Source organism: Tiliqua scincoides, chromosome 14 (genome assembly GCF_035046505.1).
Source record: "Tiliqua scincoides isolate rTilSci1 chromosome 14, rTilSci1.hap2, whole genome shotgun sequence".
Lineage (NCBI taxonomy): Eukaryota > Metazoa > Chordata > Lepidosauria > Squamata > Scincidae > Tiliqua > Tiliqua scincoides.
The window spans coordinates 7525133-7546354 of record NC_089834.1 but is presented as its reverse complement, the minus strand read 5'-3'; the positions used below and the strand labels follow the sequence as shown (position 1 = coordinate 7546354).

Sequence of the window (21222 nt, the reverse complement as noted above, 5' to 3'; positions counted from 1 at the left end):
TTGTGAGACGTACCTTAGCAAGCGCTCCCTCTCAGTTTCAGCTGCAACATGTACTGAATTTACCTTACAGGGCAGTGGTGGAGATTACAGTGGATCCTCCACATCTTCTGCGGGTTGGAGCCACCACAGATGGCCTCCCAGGAAACAACCAGAAGAAACGTCTGATTTGCATCAGCAACTTCCGGTCACATCTGGGAGGTCTTCTGAGGCTCGGGGAGGTCTGCAGCCCACTCCATTGGCCTCCCCGTGCCTCAGAAAGTCTCCAGAAGCAAACCGAAAATTGCTTCCTGTCGCTGGGCCCACACTGGAGGGCCTAGAGTGACCTCAAAGTAAAGCATAGCAGTGCTTAACCCTGCCCTACCTCACCTTCATCAGGGACATAAGAACATAAGAACAGCCCCACTGGATCAGGCCATAGGCCCATCTAGTCCAGCTTCCTGTATCTCACAGCGGCCCACCAAATGCCCCAGGGAGCACACCAGATAACAAGAGACCTCATTCTGGTGCCCTCCCTTGCATCTGGCCTTCTGACATAGCCCATTTCTAAAATCAGGAGGTTGCGCATACACATCATGGCTTGTACCCCATAATGGATTTTTCCTCCAGAAACTTGTCAAATCCCCTTTTAAAGGCGTCCACGCCAGTCGCCATCACCACATCCTGTGGCAAGGAGTTCCACAGACCAACCACACGCCGAGTAAAGAAATATTTTCTTTTGTCTGTTCTAACTCTCCCAACGCTCAATTTTAGTGGCTGTCCCCTGGTTCTGGTGTTATGTGAGAGTGTAAAGAGCATCTCCCTATCCACTCTGTCCATTCTCTGCATAATTTTGTATGTCTCAATCATGTCCCCCCTCAGGCGTCTCTTTTCTAGGCTGAAGAGGCCCAAACGCCGTAGCCTTCCAGCATCCCCATATTTTGGTATCTGTAGGGGGTCCTGGAACCAATCCCCTGTGGATACCAAGCCCACTGGAATGTATATATCACTCTCCTACGACCCTCAGTTTTCCCCATTCACAATATGGGAATAATGCCACTTACCTGCCTTGCAGGGTCGTTAAAAGGACTACATAAAGCAGCCATTTTCAACCACTGTGCCATGGCACACTGGTGTGCCGTGAATGCCGCGAGAGGTTTGGGGAGGGTCATTTGTTAATAGGGCCAATGGGGATGTGAGCTCCCCACCAACAGCATAGTGTGCCTTGTCAATTGTCCAAAAACTGATGGTGTGCCTTGACAATTTTTGTACTTTCTCAGTGTGCCATGAGACGAAAAATGTCGAAAAATCACTGACATAGAAACTAAAAGCTCTGCCACCAAAATGAAAGGACATGTAACTTGGTATCGCGGGAAGTTGATGAGAGACACCCTCTTTGACAGGTAATCATCGATTCACAAGGAAAGCCTACAGCATTTAGGGCTTTGTAGTTTAGGAAAGAAGTAGACGAAAGAGGGTGGGGGCCATGACCGGAGGAGTGCAAAAGCATGCATGATGTGGAGAGATCATGGTCCAAGACATTTTGCAACATTAGAAGCACAGGGGTCATGGAAGGAAACTGACCAGCAGGAGACTGAGGATGGACAAACGGAAGAGCTACTTCAACGAGCGCCAAGATTCATTGATGGGATGTGCTGCCCTGCCCTCTAACTGTAATGACATCACCCCCAATTACTTCTGGGTTACGGTGCTCTGAGTGCTTGCAAGCCGCTTGGAGGGCCTGACCATTTTTTCCACCAAAACAGCAGTCGGCCGCTCAAAGCAGCTTGCAACAGCTCCAAGTGCCTGCAAGGGGAGGAGGAAAAGGTACTGCAGCAGCAAGGAGATGTCCTCGCTACAGTGCGTTCTCCTGCACTGCCTCCCACATCACGGACAGGGAGACATGGCAGACGGGCTGGTTCCACCTCAGGACCTGCCAACAGGGGTACAGGTTAGCACCCCATCAAAACATGATATCCAGGGTAATGTATCCCCCCAACCCTCCTTAGCTACACCACTGCCCTGTTATCCTACATCCCCCTGCCTGTCCCTGCAGAGGTCTCCCCAGCAGCCACAAAAATACAAACTAAGCCTCAACAAAAGGCATAATCCCAGATCACAGTCTCCAAAAGTAACAGTTCGGCACACACCAAGAGCCCCCAGAGTCCCCCTTTTATTTCCTGGCAGCACACACAAGCAAAGTGTGTCCTTGAGTCTCAGCTGTAGCAACAACCAGACAACAATTTTTTTCCTTTGTATTCTCCTTTTTTTTTGCACAGGACAGCAGGGGGAGGCGGTTGAGATCCCTTTAACTGCTCCACCGAGCCGCAGCCTTTGGAAATAGCTCACGAGTTACAACGGACTTTGAGCCTGTGTTAATCCTGAACCCTTCGCGGTCCTGCTGCCAACCACATTTTTGCACATCAACATTTTTAATATTAAAAAGCAGCTGTAAATCCACCCATCTGGACTCGCTGGATCAAAGTCTGTTTTCCACCCTTTCGGACCCCACCCGCCGATATTAAATTTGGGTTCGTGGCGAGGTTTATGCAAATTTCCACTTGACGATGTAACAAGTCAAAGAGGCAGCAGAGAGGAAAAGGTTTAAGTGTTGACTTTCTCAGCACGGAGGACTTAAGTTTTCTGTAATGAGGACAAAATCCATCCATCTTGGAAAAAAGGGGATCCTGAGAATTGAGTTGGCTTTTGCAAAGAAAAGGAAAAAGAGGATGAAAAACTTGTTACAGCGGACTGGTTCATAATTTTTAATGCTGCCAGTGGAACAGATCTTTATTTTTATTTTTTTAATGGATAGGATTATGGAAAAGTCTGTTCCCCTAGGGGGAAAAAAAGTATATAAAAAACATAAGAATAACTATACCCAATACAACATAGTCTGCAGTTCCTGGTCTGTGCAGGAAGAACAGAAAGTCAGCTGGCTGGGAATCACAGAGATACGCGAGGGGCAGATAAAAGGTTTGAAAGAAAAATGGGAAAAAAATGATACAGCCAAGAAATTATTCAAGGATGGAGCAAGATGCCTGGTGCCAGTTCTTGTATTTGGGCACTGCCATCTTACGAAATCTTGCACCTTTGGAGATCCCCCTCTTCATCACAAACTGTTTGAGCCAAGGGCCTATCTTATCAGAGACAGGTCATGTTAAAGAACAGCAACAAGGTAATTACGTATACACTACAATGAACCCCTGGTATCCACAGATCTGGCATCCATAGATTTGGCTCACCACGGATGCCATGGATACTGGGGGGAAGCCATTTCCAGTTTTCTTGTCAAACCAGAAGTGGCCGAGGATCCACGTATCCACGGATTCGCATAATCGCGAGGGGTCCTGGAACAAATCTCCCATGGATAAAACAGGTGGACTGCATTCCATTCTCCTAATGGTGCTGCAGTTGCATAGTGAGGACGCCATCGAGCCCCATAGATTTTGAGAGTTGGCAACATCAACATTTTAAAAGTCAGCGCTGGACCCAAAAGTGAACAACACACACACACACACACACACACACACACACACACAACTGAATAGGAGCTGGATCCAATTTTCTAATGGTTTGTCCCCTCCTGTTCATTATAACTGAACACAAAACTTGTTTGCAGTGGTTTAGCTAAGGGGGTGCAAGGGGCAGCAATTGCACTGGGCGACAATCTTTAGGGGGGCAGAGGTGAGCCAAAATTGAGTCCAAAATTGTGAAAACCGTGGTAGTTTTGAATAATACCATCATGTTATACACCATTAGATGCAGAATTTAATGCAGAATGCAATGAAACAAACCGCATCAAAACTTCTCTATTCTTTCAAAAGTTATAGCCAAATAACCAGAAAATAAAAAACGCAACTGCATTACGTAACAAAAACCGGATTTTCTTAACTAAAAATTGACCAATGAAACTGATTGTTCCAATAGCCAATTAGCCAATTATGATACAGCAGGGAAGCAATAAAGTGTTAATATGGGGGGAGCCTGGGGGGATGCGGCAGAGGAAGTGAGCGGCAAGCTGCTAGGGGGAGGAGACCGATTTTACCCATTTTCACTTTTTTTAAAAGCCCGGGTGTGATGTCACTTCCAGGGCATCATTTTGAACTAGGCACCGGGCTACAAGATCATTAGCTACGCCACTGCTTGTTTGGAATGGACAACCACAATCTCAGACTCCAGGTCTAAAGCAGCTCCAAACTGCTTCTCAAAACCAAGATGCTCAACATTTCTCTGCACATATTTCCCCTGGGGGCTGGGGATAAGAATAGGCCCTCAGTTTGGCTGTACTTGTCGTAAGAGGCGACTAAACAGTCACCGGGTAGATGGGACTCGTCAGCCTGGGAAGGCAGCTCATCTGAGAGAAGGAAAACTCTGATCCCAAACCTCCACTGCCTTGTGGCTACATCCAGTTATGGAAAAGGCTTCAGGAGTCAACCTCGAGGCAAAATCCAGAGCCGGAGTCCCTGAGGCAGTTCATGGCTGAACACAGTCACGTTCTGGCAACTCCTGCGACGCCGCTGGAACCAACAGTATTGGCCTCTGCCTTTCCATTGGACCATTTCAGCGACGTGGAGAGGGGGGATTTGCTGCACGGGTAACAGCCTATCCTCCATACCTTCTTGACCCAGGCTTCGCGCACTGGAGAGGACACTGTTCCAGAACCACCATTCAGAGCGTGACACCATAGTCTTCCAAGACTGAAGGATGCCAACAAGATGATTTTGGTATCTTCTGGGGAGCCTGTAGGGCTCCCCAGCCTCCAGAAAGTGAAAGCGCAGTGATCGCGCTCCACTTCTGGTGGCTCGCGCAGGGCTCCCCGCGCCCCCAGACGCCTCTGCAGGGACTGGTAAGTAAATGCCAGTCCCTGCAGCCCCCTTAATGATGCGATCCTGGGGATCGTGTCGCTGCCTTCCCCCTGCCCCCGCCCCTTAAGGGGGCAGAAGCCAGGGCCCTCGGGCTAGGGGGTTGTGACGTCCTAGTTTGAGAAGCCCTGCGGTAAAGGATCCTGACAGAGCAAGAGGGATGATCTCTGGCATCTCCGAACATTCACAAGCAGCCTTCAGAAAATCCCTCCTTGCTGCTTGCAAGGGAGCGGTGGCCCATCTCTGCAGAGAATCACCATTTGAACACAGTGCTTCCCTTTTTTTGGGCAGCAAGCCATGCCTGTCAGGCAAGGAGATGTGCCCCAAAGGATATTAAGCCTGAACAAATGAGACAAAACCTCAACCAACTGATTGACTTTAAAAGAAGAGAAGGGGGGGGGGAGAAAGAAAAGCTTTGGAGTCCTGGGCAATTTGCAATTTTAAAACGCCTATTGTTGGGAGGAACTAGGAACAAGCTGAGCTCCTGTCATGTTGCAATTAACATGTCCCCACTCGCAGGCTTGAACAGCTCCACTTGCCGGGAGCAAAGAAGAAAATCACAGACACGCAGCCGGGCTGAGAATCTCACTGAACTTATTCACCAGAACTTCAGTTTCTACATCCATAGACAAGCATGAAAAGCCCCGAGGCATGGACTCAAAGCAGATCATGCAACTGTTTGGCTGGAACCAAGGTCTGGTCACAGCCTGGGTGGGAGGCCCCCTGGAAAGGTGCAGAAGAGAGTTACCAAAATGATTACAGTACTGGGCTGGGGCACCTCCCTTATGAGCAAAGGTTACAGCATTGGGGGCTCTAGGAAATAAAAATAAAAATAAATAAGGTGGCTGGGGGGGGGGACGACAAGATTGAGACGTACAAAATTATGTATGAGATGGAAAGAATAGGATTTTTTTCCCCCTTGTACAACACCCGAACCAGACATCCTCCAAAACTGAGTCTGGAAAGTTAAAACAGAGAAAAATATTTCTTTACCCAGCGTGTAATTAATCTGTGGAACTCCTTGCCACAGGATGTGGGGATGGTGTCTGGCCTAGATGCCTTTAAAAAGTGATTGGACAGATTGATGGAGGAAAAGTCCATCGCAGGTTACAAGCTATGAAGGGCGCATGCAACCTCCTCCTTCTAGGCCAGGGATTTTCAACCTTTTTCAGCACATGGCACACTGACAAGACACTGAAATTGTCAAGGCACACCATCAGGTTTTTGAACATTGCCAAGGCACCCCATGCTGCCAGTGGGGGGACTCACATCCCCTTGGCCCTACGAATAAATGACCTTCCCCCAGGCACACCTGCGGACCACTTGTGGCACACCAATGTGCCACAGCACAGTGGTTGAAAATGGCTGTTCTCGGCTCTCTCTGAAGGCCTGATGCAAGGGAGTGGCAACAGGATAGAAGTCTCTTGTTGTCTTGTGAGCTCCCTAAGGCATCTGGTGGATCACTGTGAGATGCAGGAAGGTGGACTAGATGGGCCTTTGGCCTGATCCAGCAGGGCTCTTCTTATCTTCTTATCAGGAACAAATCAAAAGATGGCTGCAAACCTGGCTATCTGGGCTTGGAACTCTGCAGCTCTAGAAACAGTGCACAAAATTTGTGAGGTGGGCTCAGGATATGCCCGGCAGATCTGTGGTGTAACACAGGGGCTCTGACCTTGACATTGGTCAACTTTCCCCTTCATCACAGAGGCCACCAATTTCCTAAACTGCCTTAGAAACTTGGCCTGGCTTCTGCATTTCGCACGTGCAGCTCAGCTTTCCTGTGGCCTACCTTGTCACAGTGCCCACATCCAAAAGAGCTACAGTTGGACCTCAGGATCCATGGAAAATATGTTCCTGGACCCCCCACAGATACCGAAATTCGTGTATAATCGAATTCACAGGTCAGCCTTCCCTGTACCTCTTGGATGCAACCAAAAGAGTCTTCTGAAACCTGGGGAGACTGCAAGATTGAAACTGGAAGTTCAGAGGTCTTCCCTCTGAGCCAAGGGAAGGCCAAGCACAGCCTCTCCGGGCCTCAGAAGGCCTCCTTCCTGGACATGATAGGAAGACTCTTCCCGTCGCATCTGTGAGGTACAGATGGGCCCTCCTATCCAATGCAAGCTCAATTCTGCGGTACTTGAACCTACAGATAAGAAGAGCCAACCTATAGGTCAGCCATTTTCAACCACTGTGCCGTGGCACACTGGTGTGCCGCGAATGGTCTGCAGGTGTGCCGCGCGTGTTTGGAGGAGGGTCATTTATTCGTAGAGCCATTGGGGGATGTAGCCCCGCATCAACAGCATGGTGTGCCTTGTCAGTTGTCAAAAAACTGATGCTGTGCCTTGACAATTTTAGTACCTTGTCAGTGTGCCGAGAGATGAAAAAGGTTGAAAATCATAGGTCCATTGCTCAGTGGGGCTGGGGATAAGAATAGGCCCTCAGTTTGGCTGTACTTGTCGTAAGAGGCGACTGAACAGCCACCGGGTAGATGGGGCTTGTCAGCCTGGGAAGGCAGCTCATCTGAGAGAAGGAAAACTCTGATCCCAAACCTCTTGCCATGTGGCTACATCCAGTTATGGAAAAGGCTTCAGGAGTCAACCTCGAGGCAAAATCCGGAGCCGGAGTCCCTGAGGCAGTTCATGGCTGAACACAGTCACGTTCTGGCAACTCCTGCGACGCCGCTGGAACCAATTGTACTGGCTTCTGCCTTTCCATTGGACCATTTCAGCGACGTGGAGAGGGGGGATTTGCTGCATGGGTATCCTCCATACCTACTTTACCCAGGCTATCCTCCATAACTACTTTACCCAGCCTATCCTCCATACCTATTTTACCCAGGCTTCACGCACTGGAGAGGACACTCTGTTCCAGAACCACCATTCAGAGCGTGACACCATAGTCTTCCGAGACTGAAGGATGCCAACAAAACAATTGCTCAGTGGATGAGCATTTGCTTTGCATGGACAAGGTCCCAGGTTCAACCCCTGGCATCTTCAGGTAGAAACTGAGAAAGCTTCTTTCAGTCACAGCACACAATAATGAGCTAGAGAACCAATCAATAACGGACCCTGCTTAGATTCCTATCTTCAAACAGCACCGTAGTTCCCTGAAGCACTGCTGAAAATTCCAACAGGAAATGCTGTACTACTCTCTCCACCTGTTCCAAACATTCAGTTCACCGATTAAGCGATTGCTCACTCGCTCCCTGACCTCTGCTTCCGTCTTCTTCACGGCTAGAGATCTGGGAGGTCCAGTAGGGGGTGGGCAAAAAAAAAAAAATGCTCAAAGACCATTGCCATCACAACCACTAGAGAAGCTTTCGAGAGCATGCAGACTGTCAAGACCGCCACTTGTTAACTGTGTGGGATCGACAGGTATGCCACCTCCAGCTGTGCTGGGAAGTGAAGTGGTCAAGGTGCTAATGGAAAGATGTCAGCACTCCTCAGAGGAGCTGAAATCCATCCAGACTCAATGAGAAGCATCTATGTTCCCAGAGAGGCGCTGCTGCAGCTGCATCCCGATCAAGGCTGAGAGGACTGCTCAACTCATGGACCGCGCTCAACTCAGTATGTACATCTGGGATGACTGAGCTCCCCTTGTGCCTTTTTTTTCCTCCCACTTAGGAAAGCCTCAGCATGGGGTTAAATAGGAAAGATGCTCCTCCACTTTCCTTCCTACACCTATGGTTGGTTGGCAACCTTCAGTCTGGAAAGACTATGGTATCAGCCTACAGCACCCGGTATTCCCAGGCGGTCTCCCATCCAAGTACTAACCAGGCCTGACCCTGCTTAGCTTCCGAGATCAGATGAGATTGGGCATGTGCAGGGCAGTCTACCTGTGCTATTTAAGTTGTTCACAGAAGTAAGCAGGTAGCCAAAGAAAATATTTCTTTACCCAGCATGAAATTAATCTCTGGAACTCCTTGCTGCAGGATGTGGTGCTGGCGCCCAGCCCAGATGCCTTGAAAAGGTGATAGGACAGACTGATGGAGGAAGTTTGCTTTCAAGTTTGCCTGCTGGTATTTTTTTGGAAGATCTGCACCTGGGCACTGTCAAAGGCCAAGTCATTTCCTATGCCTGCTTGTTCTATAGTGGCTTGGGAGTTGGACTTGAGACCTGGAAGACCCAGGCTCAAATCCCTGCTCAGTCATGTAGCCTCCTGGGTGAGTTTGGGCAAGGCACTCGCTCTCTCAGCTTCCCCTATCTCACAGGCTTGCTGTGAGGGCAACAGGAGGGGAGGAACGATGTACACCATCCTGAGCTCCTTTGAGGAAGGTCGGCATAAAAATGTAATAAATAAATAAATAAATATCCTCCCATCTCTCTCTTGAATTTTTAATAAGCTTGTACATTTTAAGGGGTCTTTCTTGGAGGTACCTGGGGATGACAGAGATTAAACGCCATGACGTGTACATGCAACCTCCTGATTTTAGAAATGGGCTATGTCATAAGAACATAAACATAAGAACATAAGAACAGCCCCACTGAATCAGGCCATAGGCCCATCTAGTCCAGCTTCCTGTATCTCACAGCGGCCCACCAAATGCCCCAGGGAGCACACCAGATAACAAGAGACCTCATTCTGGTGCCCCCCCTTGCATCTGGCATTCTGACATAGCCCATTCCTAAAATCAGGAGGTTGTACATGCACATCCTGAACATGTCAGAATGCCAGATGCAGGGGAGGGCACCAGGATGCAGGTCTCTTGCTGTCTTGTGTGCTCCCTGGGGCATTTGGTGGGCCACTGTGAGATACAGGAAGCCGGACTAGATGGGACTATGGCCTGATTCAGTGGAGCTGTTCTTATGTAAACCTGGGACCTTCTACATGAAAGCAGGTGTGCTGTAACTGAGCAACTGATTGATGTTTCCATCTTTGTCTTAGCAGCACTCCTCTGCCCTTACACTGCCACAAGGCAGGCAGAAATCCAACATACATAGCCTTCTCCAAGGTTATGCCACTGACTAGGGACAGAAGAGCTTGGCTTCTTGAATTTCTCAGTTATTCAGGGAATTAAACAGTTCTGTCACCCACTATCTATTTTACTTGAAAGTTAGGTGGTGGTAGTGATGGAGAAATAAAGATGTGTGGACCCAAGCAGATAAGAAACCTCCTCTGGTGCAGATTTTAAAATCTAGGTTGTGCTGGTTTGCTGTATACCGTGTATGGACAACTCTCATCGAGTCAAGCAAATATATGATGCTAAAAGTACAGGAAGACCAAGAGGAAGAACAAAGAAAAGATGGCTTAATAACATTCTATATGTCTCGCAAAATATGGTTCACCAACTGCCACACAGCTTTGTCAATATCGCACTGGATGGCTTAATATCATCAAGACGCCACTATGTTTTTTCAACGGGAACTTGTTTTTTAACATGGACATTGACAATATATATAGGCGTGTGCCACTTAACAACCATTCGCTTAATGATGAACCGCATATATGACAGTGGTCAAAGCATAATAAAGATGCTCTTAATGAGACAATCGTGTCTCCCATAGCCTGCAGTCGAGTGTCTGTTTACACAACAGAAAGGCTCTTAATGCAAAGAAGAGGCAATCTGTCTACAGTAGCCTGTGCAGCCAGCTAGTGTCCGGCAGGGAGTGTCTTTTGACACAACAAAAGCAATAGATTGGACTGAATGTTCACTTAATGACCTAATCACAAAACAAAAGAGATCAGAGAACATATCCCCATTGTTAAGTGGTGCACACCCATACAGAGAGAGAGAGAGAGAGAGAGATTCAGGGGTTATTACAGGCACAGGAGTGGCAGGAATGAAATGTGCCATCTAATAGGATTGCCAAATTTAATTCCTGCCAATGCTCCGGTGCCTATAATAAGCTATTGCCAACAGCCTCTTGGAGATGTTGCATGAATGAGAGATTCAGTGGCTTTTTAATTGCTCTTAATGCAGTCACTGCTCTTACTGAAACTATTTACAGCAGTGGTTCTCAAATTTTTAGTACCGGGACCCATTTTTTAGAGTGATGTCATGACCGGAAGTGACATCAAGCAGGAAAATTTTTAGCAAGCCTAGGCTGCAATCCTACCCACACTTACCCAGGTGTAAGTCCCATTGACTCTCATTGTTAAAAGCATATATGTATTAGCCTGTTCAAAGTAAAGATCTGTAGCATTTACCCAAATGCAGTCACATACCATGAGAGCATCACACCTAATATATTAAAAACAAAATATTGAAATATATGGGGACCCATATGAAATGGGCTCGTTACCCACAGCTTGGTTTGGCTTGGTTTTCCTTCAACATAATGAATTCCTGGAAGCCCTGTTAAAAATCTCCAAGATTGCTTTCAAGAGTCCCCTAAGAGCATTGTTTCTCAAACTAGGTGGGTCGCAAGCTAATTTCAGGTGGGTCCCCATTCATTTCAATGTGCATTTTATTTTTCATATATTAGACTTGGTGCTCCCATGGCATGCAACTGCATTTGGAGAAATGTTACAGATCTGTACTTTGAAGATGTTACAGGTGTTATAGAAATGTAACAGATCTGTAGACTACTGTATGTATACTTTTAACACGGATAGTCAATGGGGTTTACTCCTGAGCACATGTGGATAGGACTGCAGCTTTTGGGATGTTAGAGGAGTTTTTTTTAACAGATCAGCAACTGCTCGGGAAGGTTAGGAGGGGGGGGGGTTCTTTATTTTAAATAAATTTTTAAACTTATACTTATTGTAAAATTTTAATTTACTTAATTGATTTGATCTGTTGAATGGAGGGGTGTTAAAAATTTTCCCACTTGATTATGTCACTTCCAATCATGATATCACTTCCAGGTTAATGACATCACTTCTGGCGAGTCCTGGACTGATTGTCGTTCTGAAAAGTGGGTCACAATGCTAAAATGTTTGAGAACCACTGTTCTAGAGACTGATCTTGGAGACCCCACCAAGTCTGGTGGACTGTTGGGGGAGGGGGGAAGAAAGCAGCAAACACCCCAAAGAGGGACATTAGATAGGATAAAGACCCCTCCATACTAAATGATGAAGCACAGAGCCCCCCCCCCAGAAAAACACCCCCCAAGAGGAGACACCTGTTAGATTCCTGCCTGCCACTGTTAAAAGCCTAGGAACTTTGTGGGAGGGGGAGGAAAGCAGCAAGCACCCCAAAGAAGGACTCATTAGGGGGATACAGACCCCTCCATACCAAATGAAGAAGCACAGAGACCCACCCACCCCCATTGCAATCCCCAATAATAATGACTCACAATCAGTAGGAACTCTTGAAAAACAGGAGGTCCTTCCAGTAGGAACCACAAGCTCGCGCGGCAGCGGGTCCAGCCGGCCCCTTTTCACGCACGCACAGTCCGTCCAGAGTACTCCGGAGAGCAGCAGGAGCGAAGAGCGAGGGATCCATCCATCCATCGACCGACCGGCGATCGATAGGAAATGTCTGACCGGCTGCTGTGTGGGGAAGAAGGGCGCTCAGCCGGCTCTTAGACGATCTGCGCATGCGCGGGCTTGTCCTGCTGTCATTTCCAGTGGAACATAGTGGGAGGCGGTTGCAGTCTTGGGTTTCTGGGCTGAGGCTGTGCACTGCAGCGGAAGGGAGGTGTTGCGTGAGAGCCTGGCAATGCACAAGGCTTAGGAGCACCTAGAAAATGTATTGGCTGAGAAAATCTATCGCACAACCTTCAGTTGCATGAGCTGCAGGGCAGTCAGTGTACAAAAAGTTGAATGCATGCACTTGGGAATGCACAAACACGTGTACACACAGACACCCTTCTGAAACTCTTCGTAATTAATGGTGCCGGTGCAGCACAATGGCTAACAGCCCAATCCTATGCATGTCTGCTCAGAAGTAAGTCCCATAAGAATCAATGGGGCTTACTCCCAGGAAAGTGTGGATAGGATTGGCCTGCAAGGCTGACATCCTAAGCACTCTTCCTAGAGCAGTAGCTCTCAAACTTCTTACCACCCAGACCAACTGTTCAGAATGACCATCTGTCGAAACCCACTGGAAATGATGTCATTGACCTAGAAGTGATGTCATGGCTAGAAGTGACATCATCAAGCAGGAAAATTTTTAACGAGCCCCATATAACAAAAATCAAACCAATTAATTAAGAATTTTACAGTATTAATTAAGAAGTTCATAATAAGTTTACAGTTAAGAAGTTGACAATGAGTAGAATTTTTTAAAAAATGAAATAAGTACAAGTACTATAATTTTCTTTAAAATTATACTTATGTTAAATACGTAATATAAGTATAATTTTAAAGAAACCCTCCTAACCCTCCCAAGCAATTGCTGATCTGTTTTTTAAAAAATCCCCAAATATCCCAAAGACATCAATCCTACCCACACTTACCCAGGAGGAAGCCCCATTGACTCTCACTGTTATGGTGTAGTGGTTTGGGAGGTGGACTTAGACCTGGATGATCCAGGTTCAAATCTCCCCTCAGCCACAAAGCTTCCTGGGTGACCTTGGGCCAGTCACTTTCTCTCAGCCTCACCTACCTCACAGGGTTGTTGTGAGGACAAGAAGGAGGGGAGGAGCAGCTGTGTAAACCACTCTGAGCTCTTTGGAGGAAGGGTGGTATAAAAATGTGAATAAGTAAATAAAATAAATAAATAAAAGCATACACACAGTAGCCTGTTCAAAGTACAAATCTGTCACATTTCCCCACATGTAGTCACATACCATGGTAGCATCAAGTCTACTATATTAAAAAATAAAATACACATTGAAATGATTGGGGACCCACCTGAATTCGGCTCCCAACCCACCTAGTGGGTTTCTCAAACCCACCGTTTGAGAAACACTGTAGAGAGTAAGGTTGCACATTCAACTGGGAGTATGCCCTACTGGAGCTTACTTGTCCAGTAAGAGTATGCCCTAGTGGAGCTTACTTCTAAGCACGTGTAGACTTGTGCTGTAAATGTGGCAATCTCACTCCCTTTGATTGTACCCCATATTCTCACTCCTCCAATACCTGCAAATTTGTAATACAGGGGATGCAGATTTGAGCGTGCTCTGGATATGAACAGGGGTGTCAAACTCGTTTTGTACAGAGGACTGAAGTTAGCATTCACAGTACCTGCTGAGGGCTGGATGTGACATCATTAAGCAGAAAGTGACATTATTCAGGAGACAATGGCCATAAATAAGCACTTTGTTCTCACATAGAAACTCATCAGCTGCCAATGACGGAAGAGACAATGTGCAAATCTTGTCCATATTTTCCAGATATGAGACAGCCCAATTATCAAACTGGGAGAGCCAAATTATAACAGGAGGGGCAGATAAATTGCTTCCAGGAGCCACATTAGGTCCTTCTGTTCTGTCTGTACTGTTCTGTTCTGTTCTGTTCTGGCCTTCTGTTTGACACCCCTGGGATACAGCGTTGAAAAGATCAATGATGTTTTATCAATGAGGCTTTATCTTCACATGGAGTAATGCACAATGAAGTTTTTGAGGTTCTCAAGCTCCTCAGTGGGGCATAGCAGAGCCAAGCTGAGTCCCCCATCTCATAGGAAGAGAGAGTAGATGGCCTGGTTTGGACAGCAAAAAGGGCACTCAGCTGAGGAATGCTACATCCTTCTCAATTTGTTAAGTAATTGCTCACAGCTTGTGCCTCCAGACACTTTCCCCCTTAGCTGAGTTCAGATACAAGAAGTGCCCTTGAATGGAAGAGAGGGTGGTTATAGCTAGGTATAGAAAGACTTTAGCACCCCTTACTGGTACTTTCTACATAGGTGTACAGCAATCATGTCTAGTTTGGTCAATATCTTGGATATTTTAAGGTACATTTCATTTCCTGTCCTGCTTTCATGTCCCGCTTCATGTTTCATGTGCAGGACATTTCTTGTCCTGCTTGTGCACATTTGAGCAGGGTAGCCATGATCATCTGAGGCTGCAAAAACAACAAAGAGGTACGTGGCACCTTAAAGGTGAACAGATGCAACTGCACAAGTAATGCGTTCTTGTGGAATTCAAATGTGTTCCCACAAGGAAGGACTTCAGTTGTCTCTCCAGCCTTCAGAAAGCCTTCTAAGGGCCTGAAAATGTCACTTCCTCTTTCCCTGAGAAACTAGAAGTGAAGTTTTCACAACCGTCTGGAGGCCTAAGAAAGTACGTGGACTCTCCAGCTGTCAGAAGTCCTCCGGAAGGCGTGGCAGTGGGCATGGGGGGCATTTGGGGTGGCATGGCTGGGGTGGTGGCAGGAACACCCCCAGGAACACCACTGAGGTGCATGTAAATAGCATTTATCCAGCGCACAGCCTGCATTGCTTTGTAGCTAGGAAGATGCTTCTGTTCTGTTTGGAGCACTGCGTGAAACTAGCTTGTCTGAAGCGCCAGACCAGGACACTCGCTAACAGCACCAATCACCCCCAAAACCCACCACACAGGGGAGTGTCCTTCCTGGAAAAGCTTCACTTCCAGAGTAGTTTATTCTTATTATTCTTATTTTTTAAACACATAGTTGCCCATCTACAAGTGTTCTTCATTCGTTATCCCGCAAGTCACACGCATGGAGCTAATTGCTAGCCTGATTGCAATCCAAGCATGTGGGGGATGCTTTACGCTATGTGCTTGTTCGCAGCCCCACAGTTTAGCGCTCTTAAAAGAATTAGGCTTAAAAGCTCAAGCAATGCCTTGAGGATGATTTGAGCAGTCTATAAAATAAGAAACCCGCTCCGGTCGGTAAGCTTGCGGTGTCTAGACTTGTTACTACCGTAGTCATTTTTCTTACACGCTTAACCTTCACAGAGGGATATCACTCCGTTCTGGTTTTAGGTGTTTTTTTTTTCCCTAGCAATCGGACACGGCCTCGTAAACCTTCCGCGGAATCTATTGTCTGTAAAACAAACATTCTTATTGTGGACAAGGACAAGCTCCTTAGGGAAAGCTTTGGGACTCAAATCCACAAGGCACACTGTATCCTTTTAATAATTCGATCATGGAAGCCCTTTATTTGCCCAGTCCTCTGGTGTCATGGAAGTTTTTCAAAGATTCAGGTTTAGGTTTCGGGATTAGGTGAAACTAGAGTGCCTTAAAGCTCTTTAGAGGGTTGGGATTAGGCCTACATCAAGCCTAAAACAGCCTCTTTTTTTTGTGCAAAGCTAAATTAAACAGCAAGGCTATTCCTCGCTCTGCAAGCGCACAGGTGTTTGGCAGCAGCCCAGAATGAATAAAGGAACCCCTGGAAGGATCGTGGAAAGCCTCGAAACATGAGCATGAGTTAAGTACAGCCGTATCACTTGCAAGTGTGGGGGTCCCTCCTCCACAAGTCACTGAAACGATTTTAAGCTATCCGTTTTATGAGCACCTCAACATGAATGCAAGTAAATGGAAAGATCTGTGACACTAGTGACTCAAGCGGCTTTATTTGCGGGTGCCGTATGGGGGTCATAATGATTGCTGGGCATTTTAATTGGCAAATAGCGAATTTGGCAATTCTTGCTAGATCTCAGGTTCTCAAGACAGATTTTGGAGGGACATCTCCAGCTCATCAGCTGGGCTCCCAGATCTCAGGTTAAAAGGGATTGAGAAGTTAATGTGGAGGGCAACATTCCCTTCCTTTCAAGGGGTCCTTCCTTTCCTAGAATCACATGTCAAGGGTTTGAAGGTCTCTTGGAGGTCATCTAGTCTTGGAGGTCATCTTGTCCAACCTCTGAATCATGCAGGGATCTGATACAGCTTCCCTGATAGGTGGCAGTTCAGCCCCTGCTTGAAAACTGCCAAGGAGGGAGATCTCACTACTGCCAGCATGTCACATCACCTCTTCCAGTTGGCCTGGAAAGAAAGGAGTGACTTAAGCAGAAGGGCAGTATAAATAAATTAAGGGAAGCCTGGGGTTGTCATATGCAACCCGCACCAAAGTGATGCCAGGACACTCCGGTTGTCCTACAGGCTTCCTCCATTTCTGCATGGCAACAGTTGTTTTCATATCAGACCCAGCATCAGGGTGGTCTCTATAAATGAATTCCAGGATGGTATCCTAGAATGCACTCAATATTCCCCAAGGAAAAATGAATTGGCTATAGATCTGGGTAGGCCTGACGTGCTTGGAAACTTAGGAACAAGTTGCGGCATGCAGAAAAGCTTGTAATATTTGCTATTTGGCAGTTGCCACTGGGCTGAAGGACAAATGACAAAAGGGTGTTGTTATTTTTAATGCGGCAATAACCCAAGTTCCTTTTAGCAGGCACAGAGCAGTCCTGCCCTGGGACTTTGTTAGCAGAAGATTGGTGGCAAGGGCTAGCCCGTCTATGAGGCCATCAATGCCTGCCTATGATGGTCTTTTCCTCCATCAATCTGTCCAATACCCTTTTAAAGGCATCTAGGCCAGATGCCATCACCTCATCCTGTGGCAAGGAGTTCCACAGATTAATTACACACTGGGTAAAGTTCAGCCCTGAGACCTTCCAAGTCTACCAATGGTAAGCTACAAACCCCTGTAGGTAGACTGTTTGGGCACAATCCTAACCAGGTCTACTCAGAAGTAAGTCCTATTTTGTTCAGTGGGGCTTACTCTCAGGAAAGTGTGGTTAGGATTGCAGCCTCTGTGTGTTTTTGCCCAAGTCAGAGCCCAATCCTAGCCACACTTTCCTGGGAGTAAGACTCATTGGCCCTAAAGGGATTTTCTTCTGAGTAGACATGCATAGGATTGGGCTATCAGTCTCCAACACGGGGTAGGAACTTAGCTTAGAGAACCTGCTTTACGTGCAAGGAGCCCCAGTGTTACATCTCTAGTTAGGGCAGGAATCAACCTTGGAGAAACCTACCAACTGGGGAGTCAATGGTGATTCAGATGCACCAAAGGCAAAGGTAGTCGACAGGTTTTCAGACAACCCTCTTAACATGGGAAGTCAAGAGGCCTGCTGGAAGGACATAATTGCAAGATAAGATAGCTACAGTACCCTTGATCTACAGCGTAGGAAATGCAGGTGACATAACCTTGCATCGGAACTTTGCCATGTATAAATAGAGGATTTCCCTACTCCTTAATGAGGAAAAGAGAACACAGACCATGCTATCAACTGCCCAGTCAAGGCCATCATCATGAAAGGATGAAAATATCTCAGCAGGCCTAAGAGGTGAAGTGGGAGTCTTCTTTCGCCAGTGGCATGAAAAGGGCAAAACGAAGCAGGCCCTGTCAAACTTCAGATTAAATCATTAGGCTCCATTGGTAGCCTTTCACCACATATGTCTCCGTTCCGACAGGAGTCCAACCACTGGAGGCTACCCCAGAGGGGGGCAAATGGGACTTGGCCCTTCCAAGAAAAAAGCAAAGAAAAAATGCATGTAAAGACTTAGAGCCCAACCCGAAGCTCCTAGCACTGGCCCTACGCCGGCACTGAGTGCCCACAAATGTGCCATAAGGCATGCCTGTGACACTCAGTGCTGGGTCAGCTCTGTCGCCGGCTCAGCGCCAGTTTGCGATGAGCCCAGTGCCAGCCCGAACCCAGCTGCACGCCACCTGGAGCGAGGGAAGAGGTCTGGGTGCCGGAGAGGTTTGCTGGGGTGGGGGTGTTCCGGGGTGGGGGAGGGTGGGGCGGTGGAGGGAGCGGGGGGTGGGAGGGCGCTCTGCTCCGCCGTATCCCGAACCCCATGTTGTGCCTTCTGGCCCAACACGGGGGACTCTCAGCTCTGCCCTTGCAAAATAGGAAGCACTGACTTGAGCACAGGGAGGGCCGGTTTACTCGACCCACTTTTCAGCCCATCTCCTCGCAGAGTTATCAAAACTCTCAGCCAATTGCTGCTGGGGAGGCAGTTGTGAGGCGGTTTTCAGCCGAGCATGCAAATCCAGTCAGGGCTGGTCTCGGTAGTGTAGCTAAAGGGGGTGCAAAGCACTAAGTTTCGCACTGCGCCTCACAGCCCTGTTCTCTCTCCTTTGGAACCGTTCCGGGCTGCTAGAGCAAAAGCAAAATGGTTTTGCTCCCTTCCCCCTAAGGGAAGGGGCTAGTTACACGCTGTGGTGAAGCACTGCGCAAACCTTAGCGCTTTGCACCCCCTCTAGCTACACTACTGGTTGGTCCCTTAGGTACCTCTTGGATACCACACGTAGGAACCAATTGCGCTATTGGGAAGAAAAGGCGCCATTCCAAAGGGCAGATTCCCCCTCCCTTTGCAACAAGTGGCCGCTCTGACGGGTGTAGATGGGGCAGAAAGGTAGACCTTGCCCAGTGCCCCCTCCCTCCTGTTACATATGAACCGAAGTGACTCCATCTTGGAACTGCCTGCTGTGTTGGGTTATGCTCCATTGCCAGCGAGACAGAGCCAGCAGGAATGCACTGGCACTCCTAAGTGCTGGGCTGTCACAACATGCTTTATAGGCTGGCACGGCAGTCGCTATGCCGTCTTGACAGCTGGTTAGGATTGTGCGGTAACTTAATTTACAAAAATGTAAAAAAAAAATGGAGTTCAGGTTGAGCATTATTACCAAATTTGAAGTTGTAGGACACTCCAATCTTGTTGGCAACCTTCAGTCTCGAAAGACTCTGGTATCGCGCTCTGAAAGGTGGTTCTGGAACAGCGTCTAGTGTGGCTGAAAAGGCCAATTCGGGAGTGACAATCCCTTCCACACCGGGAGCAAGTGCAGTCTGTCCCTGGTCTGTCTCCCTGGCTATGGGCCTTCCTTCTTTGCCTCTTTGCCTCAGTCTGTTGGCCAAGTGTCTCTTCAAACTGGGAAAGGCCATGCTGCACAGCCTGCCTCCAAGCGGGCCGCTCAGAGGCCAGGGTTTCCCACTTGTTGAGGTCCACTCCTAAGGCCTTCAGATCCCTCTTGCAGATGTCCTTGTATCGCAGCTGTGGTCTACCTGTAGGGCGCTTTCCTTGCGCAAGTTCTCCATAGAGGAGATCCTTTGGGATCCGGCCATCATCCATTCTCACGACATGACCGAGCCAACGCAGGCGTCTCCAATGCTCAGTCAAATTTATACAAACCGGAGTGGGGGTTTGAATATGGGTGCAGTGACACCACCCCACTACTCATCTAGAAGTTGGCAATTCCCACTGTCTGCTTTCCTCTAGTGGCAGTGGGGGACGACGACGACAAAGGCACAGGCAAAACAATCTCAGGCTCTTGAATCCTGCTGGGATCTAGATTGAAGAAGCATGCATTTCCCATAGCACGGGCTGTTGCAGTCATTATTCCTAGGGTGTAATTTTGATTTAATACCATTTAACGGTCTCATAAAATCTGCACATGTGAACGGAGTAAGAATCATTAAGTTGTGCAATACAACCCTCTGGGAATCTCTCTCTCTCTCTCTCTCTCCCCCCCCCCCCCCCCCGGAGAAGAGCACTGAGCAAGGGAGCTGGAGGGGAAGGGGTGGAGGCTGGGATGCAGTAGCTTGTTTGCCTAAGGCCACCAAGTGAGCTTGTGGCTGCCACATAGAAAGCAAAATGAGGGAGGCTGGAGAAATTAGGGGGAGAGACATAGGGAAGGCAAGGGAGAGGGACTGGTCCCAGATTGCAGAAGGTCCCAGATTCAACACCTGGTGGCTTATCCATGGAGGGCTGGGGACAACCCCTGTCTGAAACCTCGAAGAGCTGCTGCCATCTATGACAATACATAGATGGATGGATGGTCAGACTGAACCTGAGGCAGATGTATTACAGTGAACCCTCAGTATCCTCGGAGGATCTGTTCCAGGACCCACCAGTGAATCCCAAAATCTGTAGATACATTAAACATGGAGGCACCACAGCAGCTTATGGGGAGAGGCATGCCTCTCAGAAGCCTACAGAATGCCACCAGAAGCCACTTCCGGTCACGTCCGGGAAGTCCTCTGAAGCTCTCCAGCCACGGGCTCAGCATCTAAATACTAAAATCCATGTACTAAAATTCGCTTGAGCAGAGCCCTTGGATAAGGAGGGCCCAATGTATACCGCATTCAATCCAACTGTTGCTATTTATCAGAGATCATCCTCATTTCCCAGTATCATCTGGCTACTTGCAACTGCACAAAAAAGAGGAAAGCATGTGGACAAAATCTGAAATGTGGTTACAATTGAAAATGGTTGAAAGAGCAAAGCGATGACAATCAAGTGAATGAAAGTCAAGGTATTGCAGTATGCCTTCCAAGTTACTAGTCCACATGCAGATTGAGGACTGGCTCTTAAGGGTGTGTTTGCCCGTACACACTTCCTTGTGGCCTACAACACACATTTGGAAAAGTCCTCCAACTGGCCGTCTTCCACAGCCACCATCTGCCACATGTGACCATTGCCAAGCCTGTCTTTTCCACAACAGAGATACAAACCTTGCAAACTCAGGCTGTTGCTCAATCCCAAGAATCTGCAGAATATGTAAATATAGGCATATTAAATCAAAAGGCCTTCTGCAGAAGTAAACATTTTCCTTAAGGTGATGCAAGCATCTCACAGCAGGTACCACC

General features: G+C 47.7%; 1 protein-coding gene and 1 pseudogene across 1 annotated transcript in view; both read right to left on the bottom strand.

Annotated features, from left to right (window-relative positions):
- GNB1L (G protein subunit beta 1 like) overlaps window positions 1-12160 on the bottom strand; it is a 79514-nt gene extending 67354 nt beyond the window's left edge. The window contains exon 1 of the mRNA XM_066609869.1: window positions 12080-12160. The gene's annotated coding sequence lies outside the window, so the exon portion shown is untranslated. The remainder of the gene's footprint in view (window positions 1-12079) is intronic.
- On the bottom strand, window positions 8566-8684 carry LOC136634846 (5S ribosomal RNA; annotated as a pseudogene).
- Window positions 12161-21222: the final 9062 nt, after the last annotated feature.